This window comes from Diabrotica undecimpunctata, chromosome 9 (genome assembly GCF_040954645.1).
Source record: "Diabrotica undecimpunctata isolate CICGRU chromosome 9, icDiaUnde3, whole genome shotgun sequence".
In the NCBI taxonomy this organism is placed as follows: domain Eukaryota; kingdom Metazoa; phylum Arthropoda; class Insecta; order Coleoptera; family Chrysomelidae; genus Diabrotica; species Diabrotica undecimpunctata.
Window position 1 is genome coordinate 11,979,299 of NC_092811.1, and position 14,565 is coordinate 11,993,863.

The window sequence follows — 14,565 nt, forward strand, 5'->3', positions numbered from 1 at the left end:
AAGACAGTGTTTTTTGAAAAACCAGATGGTAGATCAGTAGGCCGACCGAGAAAATGATGGAAGAATGATGTTGGAGCCGATTTATCTAGAATTTCGGTACAACAATGGGAAATAGAAGGGCAAGATCGTAGAGGATGGAGGGCGATAGGGGATGCGGCGAAGACTCACCCCGAGTTGTAAAGCCAGTGAAAAAAAAAGAAGAAGAAGGAACCGAGGTCAGAAGATACGTAGTATCACCAGTGCTTTACTACCATCATATGTGTTTTTCGTATAGCTGTCCTCATAGGTTTTTTTATTTTGCTTAGGTTCTTGTAGTTTGTTTTATTATTCTTCCGTTCAAGCCTGTATTAATTTTGAGTGGCGTGCCGTGACATTTGAAGAAATGAATGCAAATTAAATGGAATTATAAAGACTTACTAAACTTTTTACTTGTAGTGCAGTTCTTTTATTCTTTCATCCTTGGCAAACTCGTTGACGACAGACTCATAAAAACTGGAATTTCCAGACATTTCTTTAATAAGTTCTTTTTCAATTGACAAAAACAAAATCGCTAAGTTAGCTGGCCTCTCCTCACTTGTGGAATTTCTAACAAAGTTTTTAATCCGGTTTAGTACAAAAAAATTTCGTTCTACAGACGAACTTGTAGCAGCGATTGTCATCACTACTCACATAATTTTGAAACCTCATCATTTATGGTTCATCCAGTTCAGTTTGTTTAAGAATAGGTAGCATTTTAGAACTAGTATCAGTTTGTACTGAGTGTTGAGAAGCATTCGAAACGCACAGTTGGGAATGCAGGGAAAGAATGTCAAAAAAGTTTGCACAATGCTTTTTGAGATAATTAAAAGCCTTTTCCGGGAAAAAGATCTACAGTTGGCATACAGGGTGTTTCAAAAAAAGGTAACCCCGTCTCTAGGGTAGGTAAAAAACTGAAAATAATTGGGGTTTGCTTAGTAAAAAATTTTTGTAACGCCATCCATTTTCAAGATACAAGGCGTTGAAGAAAAAAAAATTTACGCATTTTTTACGATTTTGCCGAAACTACTGGCAACATTGTAATGAAATTTTATACGAATATGTTTTGGAAGCTGATACATCCCATGAATTTGTTTTTATATCTGATTCTCATAGAGGGCGCTAGTTACACGGATCGTACTAAGTATTAGTCAATATAACTTTTTTAAGAGTATAATTATCAATCAAAATTTCAAGTAAACTTAAACATCATTCAATTTTACACGAAAAAGGTACTCTTGGTAAAACTCGATACTGTGTACCGTTTTCGGAATATTTTGATTTGAAAATTATGAAGTAATAATTGATGCTGGTAATAATGATAAAGTTCTAATAGGTATACCTCTATTTTCTCCAAGTGTGCCATGGAAATCTGACATTTATTGATTGTTATGACGATAAATCAACAATAATTAGAGTTTTTAAACCTTGTTATTTGTAAAATCAAATCAAAATGTACTCAAATGTTGAATACACTGACATGTTATTAACCTTAGGCGAATGTTTAGGATGTTCTAGTGCAGCTGTGACACGTTATGCAGAAAAGTTTTCTAGAAGAAACTTACCAAGTAAAAAAACATTTAGAGCCGTTGAACGACGTTGTCGAGAAACTGGGAATGTGAGACCAAATAAATTCTGGTAGACCAAGCACAACAAGAACAATTAATAAAGAAAATAAAATTTTAAATTTACTTGATCAAGATCCAACAGTTAGCGTAAGGAATATAGCAAGACAAACAAATACTTCTTTAAGTACTTGGCGGATACTGAAAGAACAGCAATTACATCCTTATTATTACAGACAAGTCCAAGAGCTCTTGCCAGATGATCTACCGGTTAGAGTGGATTTTTGTGAAACATTGCAACAAAGGACAGCCCACAATCCAAATTTTTTAAAATGCATTCTTTTTACGGAGGAGGCCACCTTTACGCGACAAGGTATGTTTAACTCCCATAATGCACACTACTGGTGTGATGAGAATCCACGAGTCAAAAGGGTATCACATTACCAACACTCATTTAAAGTTAATGTTTGGGCAGCAACTTTAGGTAACAAATTAATAGTTTATCATATTCTACCTGGAAATTTAAATGGTGATATGTATCTTGATTTTTTAAACAATTCCTTATTCGAGATATTAGAAGATTTAACGCTAAACGAGCGAAGATCTTTACTTTTTATGCACGATGGAGCTCCACCAAACTTTGATAGAAGGTGTCGTAATTGGTTGAGTAATCATTTTCCGAATCGATGGATTGGTAGAGGTGCAGAAGGTCCGATTCATTGGCCTCCTCGGTCATGCGATTTTAACCCTTTGGACTACGCAGTTTGGTCGTATATTAAGGAAAAAGTCGATGCTACAGAGGTAAATTCACGCCAAGAATTGGAAGAACGAATTCAACGTCAATTTAATGACATCATAGCAGATCCCCTACCGTTTAGAAGGTTAATGGAATCTTTAGAAAAAAGAATAGACTTGTGTATTCGCGAAAACGGAGGGCATTTTGAACACTTACTGTAATTGAATTTTATTTTATGTTCTTAGTCATTAATAATTGAATTTTCTTCTTGTGAGTTTGTTTAATTACTAACTATTTTATACCAGCATCAATTATTACTTCATAATTTTCAAATCAAAATATTCCGAAAACGGTACACAGTATCGAGTTTTACCAAGAGTACCTTTTTCGTGTAAAAATTGAATGATGTTTAATTTTACTTGAAATTTTGATTGATAATTATACTCTTAAAAAAGTTATATTGACTAATACTTAGTACGATCCGTGTAACTAGCGCCCTCTATGAGAATCAGATATAAAAACAAATTCATGGGATGTATCAGCTTCCAAAACATATTCGTATACAATTTCATTACAATGTTGCCAGTAGTTTCGGCAAAATCGTAAAAAATGCGTTAATTTTTTTTTTCTTCAACGCCCTGTATCTTCAAAACGGATGGCGCTACAAAAATGTTTTACTAAGCAAACCCCAATAATTTTTCAGTTTTTTACCTACCCTAGAGACGGGGTTACCTTTTTTTGAAACACCCTGTATTTATTAAAATTGCCTAACTCCACAAATCCTAACTCACAAAGGTTTTTACATCTTTCTTTAGCTGCTGGGAAATGTTTTTGTGTCACCTATATTGTCAATTCTAACGAGTTTTCGCTTCTGTTCCATCTCTTCGAGGTCGCAAGCAGATGATATCAAATTGTTCCCTGTCTGTTAATTTAGGCTTCGAACTCGTTAATTTTTTGAATGCAAAATCCAATATCATTCGATTTAGTCTGCAATACATCAAATAAAATGTCTGTATAAGGAAATGTTTCAGAAAATACTTAAGCAAAAAATTAAAATCAAAATCCCGTTTGTGTAATTCCAAATAACCTCTTAAAAAATTTACAGTTTCAGGGTCCCAACGGTCTTTATGCTCCAAAATACTTAAAAAAGCCCTCTATTAGGGATTGTTGATATTGGGAAACTGTTTTTACTCACCTACCATTGTAGTTCTATCTGGTGTGAGCTGCCTGAGGAAATCTTTTCAGAAGAATGACATCTAAAGCATGTGTCCTTTTAGACAATTTAAAAAAGCAGCCATTCCGCTCAAGGTTTGGCAAAATACAAGTCTTATTGAGTGTGACCGATTGCGCTAGAACTAAATTTAGCCTGTGTGCAAAGCAGTGCACGAAAATTGCGTTTTGAAACTTGTTAACTTTGTTTCGAAGTCCTCCCAAGTGTTCAGCCATTGGCCGCACGCCTTCAATTTTACATAAAAGTGCAGAAGAAAAAAAAAACAAAACTTTTCCAGAAATATTGTATTTTCTATAAATACAATCTTTGGTATATGTACAAAAAATATAATAAATGCATAGTCTTAAATATTTCACAAATTCTAAGGGAATCAATAATTTAGAACACAAAAATAAGCAATAGCTGAATCCACATAGTCTGAGTAACGCAAGGTTTACCTACTCTAAAATTGGTAATTTTTGATTATTGTGCTGAACAACTGGTAAATTATTTATTTCTTATGAACCTGAATCCCTAAAAAACAAGTACTCAGATCAAGATACATTCTATTTGAGTCATTAGGGTGGCTATATATAAATCTTTCAGTATTGGATATTACTTTTCTATGCTTCGAACTCGCTTAACCAGGGGCGGATACACGGGGAGCAAAAAAGGAGGAAATCCCCCCAAGAAGGACTAAAATTAAAGAAAACTATATTATTTATATAGACATAAATATAATCTATTATTTATGTCTTTTACATAGTTTGCGTTTATCTTTTTTATGTCTTTTGGTTGGCGTTTCATGTTGGAAATTTCCCTCCCAAGGCAAATGTCTAGACCCGCCTCTGCGCTATACAGATATACTTTTTACGTTGTATACTTAGTGGTAAAGCAAAAAAAAAGGGAAAAATTTGATGTAATTTGTAATGTAAATTTTTTCTTGTGATAGTCGTTACGTTGTTTGTGGGACGTATTTTCGTCAATGCATATGTTTAATGAACCTTGCCATTTTTGTACAGTGCTCCTGTTTAATAAGGATAGTAGAAAATATAACCTACTAATTAAAAAAACATAATATGAGCAATAAAAGAAGAGAGAGCATGGCAACAAGGACAGAAAAGATTCTATAGTCTCTGAGAGAAAAAAATGACCTATCAAAAATCACTGCGCCTATCAAGGACAGAGATAAAAGAGGATTTGGTCAGTCTGTACATTTTGTATCTGTAAAGTGATTTCATATTCATTTGTCCAATAAATTTATGATACACAATGTTGACAGTTATGTTTACCACATTTATTAAAGTACGAAATAGTTGTCAGAATCCTCACTTGTAATTCAAAAACAATATTTTTTCGGCCGTAAAAAATAAGACCGATCGACGGCAGCGCTAGAGCAGAAAAGGGTGTGATGATTTCAAAACTGTACTAAATACTGAATTGAAACGCTGAAATGTATTATCTTTATGAATAAGTGGATAAGATATTATAAGTGGATAAGATAGTTTGCCACCTATAGGAGATAATGGATTCAATACAAACAGTCGGATGCGGTATTATCTGAAAGATCTAAACATAACATTTGGTATGGATGTTTGGAGATTTAACAAACACCACTATGTGGCAAAACAGGTTGAAAATTCGTATGACTCAATGTGTACATAGTGGTTTCCAAGTTTGGGAGAAAGCAAAATAATAAAATCTGTGTTTGAAGTAGCTACAAAAACTCTAAAAGGAATATTGGACGATACAACAACCGGTCGGGCAAACAGCCGGCCGGCAACTGACCTACCGCACTGCTGGCCTGACATTTTTTTAAGAAAACTGCCCGAAACTATTTTTCGTGGTTCGTAGGTATTAATGAAAACACTTATGCATCATATACTATTGTGTTAAGAATCCTCAGAGTATTTAAGTATTACCATTGCCGAAGATTTAGTCTTATCATATCCACAGCAAAGATTTTTGGATGCAAAGAGCTAAAGGAAATTAAGTGCATACTACTTTACAAGAATACTATTTCCAGAAGTCTCTGTACGTTGTACGTTATGCACATTGTAGTCTCAATAAGAGAAGCACTGGTTCTCATAGTCTGATTTTGAGCGAGTTTGAGTTTTTTTGAGCTCCGAGCATACCATTGCCTTAGGTGTTTTAGGCAATATATTCCTCTTCTTCCCACTATTTTACCTTGGATTATGAGCGGCAAATATCGCGTCTTGCTCCACACATTATAATGTGATATCCCCTCATGAAATCTTCAGAATCCTTGTATATGTCTAAATGTCGATCCAGAGTCCATAATTAAAAAATTCTGTGGGAAGAAAAATGTTTCATGGAGAGTATGCTTTTAAAGGCATTACCTGAACATGACATCAGGAAGAAAAATATATTTTATCTATAAAACTTATTAGTTTTTGGAAACTGGTCTTTGTCTGTGTTGTGCGCATGACAACTCTGACAACTATCTCATAAAAGATACGTTCAGTAAATCAAATCGACAATAAAATATCTACTCTCCTGAAAATACTGTGCGAAAATGTAAACGTCAAATTGAACTGTTAATGGCATGCAATGGATTGTGTAGTAAACTGAATAGAAAAACTTGTAATAAATGTATATAATAATAATAAATATATATATAATAACCCATACGTATTTGTATCATTCTAAATAACCACCACAACCAATATGATTCACGTAGTTATTTTACTCCTAGATAAAATAAACTATCTAGTGTGTAATAGATAAACCATTGAGACTTAAGTTTAGTGTTTAATACAAAAAATACTTTACAAAATATAACCCCTTGCTTGTAAATACATCTAATATAATAAAAAAAGAATTTATGAATTTATTTAAACCTAAATATAATCTAGTTACTATATCACAAAACGAATAAACATGTGGATTTAGCTATTGTAAAAGTTATACAAATATTTAACACGTATCGATAAATTTCTAGTCAATAATGTTAATATGTACAATACTGGCTACAAGAAATGTAGAAAAAATGACGTCAATTTTGTAAACAACTCTTAAGATTTAGTTGATAATTTTAAGTTAAGTCTTGGTACATATTGTGTGGCTGAAAGACAAAAGTTTGGTTTAATAACGTTTGTGCTGTCATTTTTTTTATTTATTCAAAATATTTTGTCCAAGCAACTGGTCGATTTCGTTGAAAATAGAGCTCTACATGTAAAAATTCTGTAAAGTTGTTGTAGGTTAATACTTTCACCACTATTTCACTACTGCATTTAAAGAGAATTGAAAATTATATTTTCTAGGCAATTTTTTCTATACAAAAATTTATTTTTGTAAGTCTACCTAACGGCCCAATACTGTTCGAGTAAATCGAGAGCCTGGTAACTTGAATTTCCTCTCGTCGGAAACATCTATTAACAGGCGGTATTTTGATTTTTAACATGGCCGTATAGGTACAAATATTTCTGAACGTTATGGTCGCCCAAATTCGGCAGTTGTCCCGGTAAATATCAAGAACGCCTGCAAAATCATTTTAGTCCACTTAAATTGAATGATTCAGGCCGTTGTTTGTAATTAGTTCAGCGCAATAAACGGAGACTTTTTGATCCAGCATATCATTCAGAAGTCGAATCGGCAGTCAGCTAAGTAAGCAGCAGTAGATGAAAGCGACCAAAGGCAGCCAAAGACGTAAACATCAGTTGAAGAGGGTTTGTATGTTTTGGAATATTCAAGGTATTTTGTTCATCGACTACCTCGAGGAAAAAAGACCATCAACAATACAGAAGAAATTACAGAAACCACAAATAAAGAAGAAAAAGCTAAATAGCTCTTGCTTTTTCGCCATAGTGGTATAATTTGATCGTAACAATCACAAAAATATATGAATTGCATCTTGAATCGCGTCTGAGCCACGAATTCTTCAGATTTGGCTCCCTGTGACTTCTAGCTATTTATAGATTTAATATGCTCCCAGTGAAAAATATTTAGATAAAATAAGGAGGAATATTTATGTATTTAAAGATGTTAGTCCAAAAATCTCAGACAGACAGTTAAAATAGAAATAGACAAGATAAATAAATGGATTTGAGAGTAGTCATATACAAACTGTAACAGAAAGTGCTTAAATTTTGACAGGCAACTCACCGATGTGTAGAAGAACGTCTTAAATAATATAGGCTGCATCAGAAAGGAATATTGAACAAAACTGTAGTACTGAAGTCATTCGGAAGCTATTTTCTTGTGCCATTTTATTTTTGTATTTAACCTTCCGTAGATGTCGTTACGTGAGAACCTCTTGATCTTCAAAACTTCAAGCTGAAACAACGATTGGTCTGATTTCAGCCGTCATGAAAAGGAATCAACGGTTTGCTCTGACATTAGCAACAATGACATTTTAAAAAGTTGAAGTTCGTGATTCACGATTATCATTGATTATGCCCGTCCTAGTTTCACAGAAACTCATTTAGCAATGATAAAACAAAGAAGGAAAGGTCCACCGAAAGAGGTCAAGGCCACCAGATAGGCCCCGAATGTCATGACAAGTATTTTTTGATATAGAAAAAATATTATTGACACTGAATACTTCAAAAATCGTACCGCAATAACAGGTGCGTACTTTGCAGTTCTATTGGACTGTTTTGACTCTGATTTGAGGTAAAATCGCTTCGGTTTATACATCGAAATGCAAATTGTTCGACCACCTACCATATTCGCCAGACTTAGCCCCATGTGAGTATTTTCTGTCCCCAAACTTAAAAAATATCTCTGAATACCATATTTCGCACCTATCCATAAGGTCACAATACAATTACTCTTAGACACTCTTCCATACTTAGACTAGATTATGATTTGGTTAAAGAATGTCGAACGAACAAAATCTTATGGAACACAGCAATGTAAAAGAGCAAAACAGTATGCAAACTGGAAACACAACAGAAAACAGAAAGTGGAACTATGATATTAGCAGAATATCAGAGACGAGCGGTGAAGATTACCTGAGACAAGTTACTGATATGTTGTTTGGAAATATATTTTTTTATATATAATTCTTCATTTAGAAATCAATCTAAGAGTGTTTCCAAGAATTTTGCAATATATTCACTAGTCTCTTTATAAATTGTGGAAACTTTATATACCACAGAAAAGTTTTTATTATTGTTAGTAGAGCTTTATTTTCAACCAAAAGTAGAAATATGTAGATTTATTTCAAAATCTCGTAAAATCATTAGATGAGTATTAATGTCTTATTAAATTAACAATTAATATTTTAAAAATGTTTTAGAATTGTTATAAGACAATTATAGATTTAGATAAACAAGACACAGCTCTTCCGGGACATTACCAATGACGAGATCCTGAAATATTATTATAGTGTAAGTAAAGATATAGTATTTCTAGCTGTCAACGACCTTAGCACGCACCAATGAATGTCTCAACGTATTTTACAACTATAATCTCTCTTGTGGTTAATATAATCCATAGGGGGATTATGGTTGTAAAAATAAAACTGTATCTTCACTTGCCCTATACCTATACAAACTCATAAACTGACAATAACAGTGTCGTTTGTATATACCTACAATTGTTTATAAAAATTTAGTATAATAGAAATCCTGCACAGCAGGACATTCTTATAAAGTATCATTCAGTAAACTTTGACCAGGGATTTGTGAGAAATATTCAAGCACTTTTAAAAATGGTTTCGGTTCAGTTGTTTATTATTTATTAAATCAATTTTCTTTTAATTTGCGACACGCATTGATTTATTTTAAATCTTATATTGATCAAGAAAACACAAACCAAGCATGGTCGGGACATACGACATAGTAGGTATGTCTTTCCTCTCAATCTATTGTCTTTTCCAAGAGCCGCTTTTTGTATTTGTGTAATGTTCGTGTGAAATAAATGCCTTGTTACTATCAAAAGTCGGCTTGGTTATTTACAAAGTGTCACTGTAATATGGAAATGCTAATTGGAAAAAGTATATACGGGTCAATTTAGACATATCATTTTTTAGTGGGCCATTCCCGAGATAATCGAAAAAAAAACCACTTAGGTTACTAATCTAAAAAACTACTGAACCTCGATTTCGACGCATATACCGTAAAATAGTGACAGGTCGACTGGCTTTGTGACTTATTTTCGTAGTGTAAATTGAAATTTCCTGACAAAAATTGTAAATATCATTTTACAATTTTTATTTCAGGAATTTTTTTAAATATGAAATGAATTTGAAATGAAATTATGATTTATTCTCATGTATAACATGTTTAGTGTAAGGCATTTATATATTTTTTCATAAATGAAAATAAATCGACAACATTTATCCAAACTGTCAAAGTTTACTGACTGATGGAACTCACTATTTTTGATTATTTTGACGCAACTTTTAAATAAACTTTTTCATCAGGGTATTTAGCTAACGTAATATAACATTTTGAGGTTGAGTTTACCGAAAGTACAAGCTGAATATAGCCGCAAATGTCAAAAATATTTCGGTTTGGCAGTGTTGGCATGTTTGTATAATGCATATGTTGTGTACTTCAAATATAAAGAGATAAAGCTTTTAAAAAGTACATTTTGAATAAACTATTTTATGAATTCTGCAATTTTTAATTTATATAAAGCAATACCGAGTAGATATTTATCTCTGTCGAGATTAATTGTAAACATCTGTTGTAATCTGGCAACTGCTGATTTGACGATTGCCAAATCTATTCCCTAATCTATCAAAGGGTAATTGCTAAAAATAATTATTAATTAACTGCAATTAATCTACAAAGAAACAAATATTTTCTCACTGTTGTTTTATATAAATCAAAAATTGCAGAATTCATAACATAATATAAACAAAATGTACTTTTCTAAAGCTTTATCTTTTTATATTTGAAGCATACAGCATCTACATTATAAAAACATGCCAACACTGCTATACCGAAATTTTTTGTTCCATGTTTGACATTTGCGGCTAAAATCAGCATGTACTTTCGGTAAACTCAGCCCATTTTGATTATTAGTCACCGATACAATAAGCAAATACCGGATTCACGCTTAGCAGTCCGTTAGTAATAGGACAAATAGGAGCACGTAGGCCATGGAAATTAGACGTGTTAAGATCTATATTATGTGAAATTTTCTGCATCGCTTCGACAATTTTAAAGATGTTTTCATAGATATTGGTGAGAGATTTTTATTCGCCAAATTAAAGAAATTTTCTTCTTCTAAAGAAAATTAGTTTTAATGTGAACACAATAATATTTCCACTTTTCATTATTTTTTTACTATCTACCAAAGGAGTTTGTACAGTTTAAATCAAATGATTTAAAATAGGTTCCTATTTTATCTATAATTGTTCATTTTTTTCAGGTTATCGGTGATTTCGGGTGTGGGATGTAGACGGGTTGTCATATATCAAAAGGTCATATGTCAAAAATATTGTATTTTCATCTTCTCTTCCCGTGTGGCTCACACAGTTCAAGATATATTTTGGAAGTATGAAATGGAAAGACAGAACATTCTTTTGACCTGACTTATCACCGGGTGAATCCTAAGTGCTTGATAAATTAAAGCACTAAAAAATAAAAAGACTAATGTTGAATTTTAACGCGGATGTAGACATTTGGCCTTCTCTGGAGCTAGTTACTTTTTAGGTGGCTCATAAAGTACAAGATATAGGTGAACGGATGAAAATGAAGGACTTTAGAACATTTTTTGACTGCCTTAACTTATCGCCATCTGATTCTCAAGTGTTAGGTACATTAAAGCAGTCACTAAAAGGACTAATATTGAATTTTGACACAGAGGTAAACATTTGGCCTTCACTAGAGCTAGTTATGTGGCTAATTAAGTACAAGGTTTATGTGGAAAGATGAAACAGAAAGACTTAGAACATCCGCCTTACAGTCCCCATTTATCCCGATGTGATTACTAATTGTTTAATAAATGAAAAGTCACTAAAACGACTTATGTTTGTTGAGGATTGATCCTGACTCAAAACAAAACGCGAAAGAGTGGTGTAAACCTGGTTCTTTGGCTCCGAAACGTGTACTTGTCCATAAATCGTCCAAGGAGATGTTAGCATCAGTTTTTTATGACGCAATAGAAATTTTGTTTGTGGAATACTTGCAAACTGGTAAAATAATAAATTTCGCGTCAAGCGTCAATTTGATACCAATTACAACTTTCCCACGCTTTGGATTTTCCTACGCTTTTCCATATCACAGCTTTGACCACGTTCACTCTCTTTTTTCTCAAAAATTAGAAATCAGAGGTCTCGACGTGTTGCCAAACTTTTTAAATAAATAAAAAAATCCATAGTTTAGATAATGAAAACTTCGTAGCTATTTCCAACAGTGATTAACATACCCCCTGTATGTTTCACTTTTCTGTTTGTAAAGTCCATAAAATCTTACAATATTGAAACACTTTTCGAAATAATTCACAGACTGAAAGTAACAAGTAACATTTGTTACCCAGATGAAAGCTCTTAACGGTTGGCTCTCAAATTTATCAAAAGCAATTGTTAGATATCTTCATCAAAGAGTGCCTTCCAAAATCGTCAGTTTCCTGGTTTATATTAGTAAAATTTGGCTCACAAAGTAAAGGAAACATTTAAAAAAAATGTTTTCACATTTTAATACAACATTTTAATTAAATATTAATAAATTAACATGTTGATTGAGGCATTTATTGTCAATTTGAACACACACAATGTCTGCTAATAATGCTAAAACGATCCCCTCAGCCATTACAGGAGGTATCTACACATCAGCCATTCTAGTGTTAATAATAATGTAATTATTACTATATAAACAAAAATCTCATTCACCAATTTGGTGAAAATATATTTATTAATATATTTTTTGACGGCCTTTCTATGTTATCTACTATACTTAATGCCAATAAATCACAATTTAATTGAAAATAAAAATATTTTCAATTACAATTGAAGGGCTGAGTGGATGAAGGAGGTATGTAACATTTTTACAAAAATCTAGTTATTCTCGTAGATGAAGGAGGTATGTGTTAATATGTTTTGTGGAACTAACAGTAGCACTCTAAGAGCCATATTAAGAGAAATACTAATGTCCAGAAGGAGGTATGTATCAACAACTACTTATATTTGTAGTGGATGAAGGAGGTATGAAACATAAATAGCACATACCTCCTTCGTCCACTAGTGTCCTGATCAAGTTCTGTAACATACCGCCTTCATGCACGTAACAGCTAGCTGTGAATGAGCTGTTCACCATTTGACAAAAACGATTGTTGTGATTAACACGTGTTTTGCGAATTTAAGTTGTGTTAAGTAATATTGCTCACATTGATAATTGAAATGACTTCAAGGGGAAAGATAATGTTACAGTTAGCTTTAAATGATAATATTTTAACTGCGAGCGAGAGTATTGACAAAAATATAATACAAACCATGAAAAATGAGAATTCTAACCTACAAATGCCAATTTCATCAACAAGTAGTGACTATTCTACAGGCAAGAATGAAGTTCGCCAAGAAAAATGTAAGTATCTTTTTTATAAAATATAAAATTCACGTAGGAATATTTTGTTATATTCAATGGTACCTATTTTTTATTGTTATAGGGAAAGTGCCATATACTTTCACAATGTGTCCAAGTGTTAACTTGGAGGTAAACAGTTCTGCTCTGACTTCAAATGTATAGTTTAATATCTTTTGTTTTTTTAATCAAACAGATATTCGAAATTACAAGTAATACTACAGTTTTCCTTATGTAAAAACTGACATTAATTAAAATTAAAAAATCTAACAAAATATTTCCAACTGTTTTTATTATGAATATGGAAATTAACAAATTTGGCAAAAGTTTTATGTCATGACTTGGTCAACTGTTTTGTTATGATTATTATGTAATTTGTCATAGCAAGACACGACTTATAATGTGCTAAGGGTAGATTAAGGGCCTTATAACTACTTCAGTAAATTGACTATATCTTTTGTTTTTCAGATGATGGAGAAGACAATAACTACGATTCAAGTTGCGATACCTTATTCGGGGACAACTCTAGTGATGAATACGTGCCGTATCCGGAAGATTACATCAACTCATCATCAGACAACGAGATTGATAATGAGATGGTAGATGCACAGAGTAATAATGAACCGATGGAAGAAGAGAATGATATACTAATGGAGGATAATAACATACTAGTAAGTCAGGCAAAATCTAATGAAAATATTGATGGACAAAATGAAAAAGAGCATATATTGCCTATAGTCCATCGCAAAAAGAAACATTTCCAACCAAAAATAAAAGTAAGTAGAAAAAGGCAACGAAATGTTGATGAATGGAAGAAACGAAATGCTACACTCTGCAGGCAAAGAGGAGAAGCCTACAAAAATTATAAAGGTGAGTTGAAACCTGCTAAGAATATTGTCAAAGGTACTAATTTATGCCCCGAAAAGTGTCGCCGACAGTGTTCCCAGGTATTTACAATTGAAGACAGGGAAAAAATTTTGTCATCGTGGTACAAACTGGATATAAATGATATCTTTTCTGTATAATAGTATCAAAATAATCCCCAGACACCGACAAAGAACTGGAGCTTTAAAACACAAGACCGCCTCATTCCAATATATCGTAACATACGGGGCAAAACAAACTATTACATGTAAACGAGCTTTTGTTTCGTTATACAACATTAGCATGAAGAAGGTTGACTTAATCCAAAAGCAAATTAAGATGGGTTTAGCTGCTCCTCTACCAGACAAAAGAGGAAAACACTCAAATAGACCCAATAAAATTCAAGATGATGTTGTAGCTTATATAATCCAGCATATTTCAAGTTTCCCTTCAGAATTATCTCATTATTCAAGAAACTGCAATATCCATAAGAAATATCTGTCTCCGCTTTTATCGCTTCCTATTATGCATAAACTTTATATTGATACATGTAATGCAGACAAAGTCCAAAATCGACTTAAAGTTAAAGAATGCACGTACCGCAATATTTTAACAATGAATTCAACTTATCGTTTGGACACCCGAAAAGTGACACTTGCAGCACTTGCGATTCTGGTG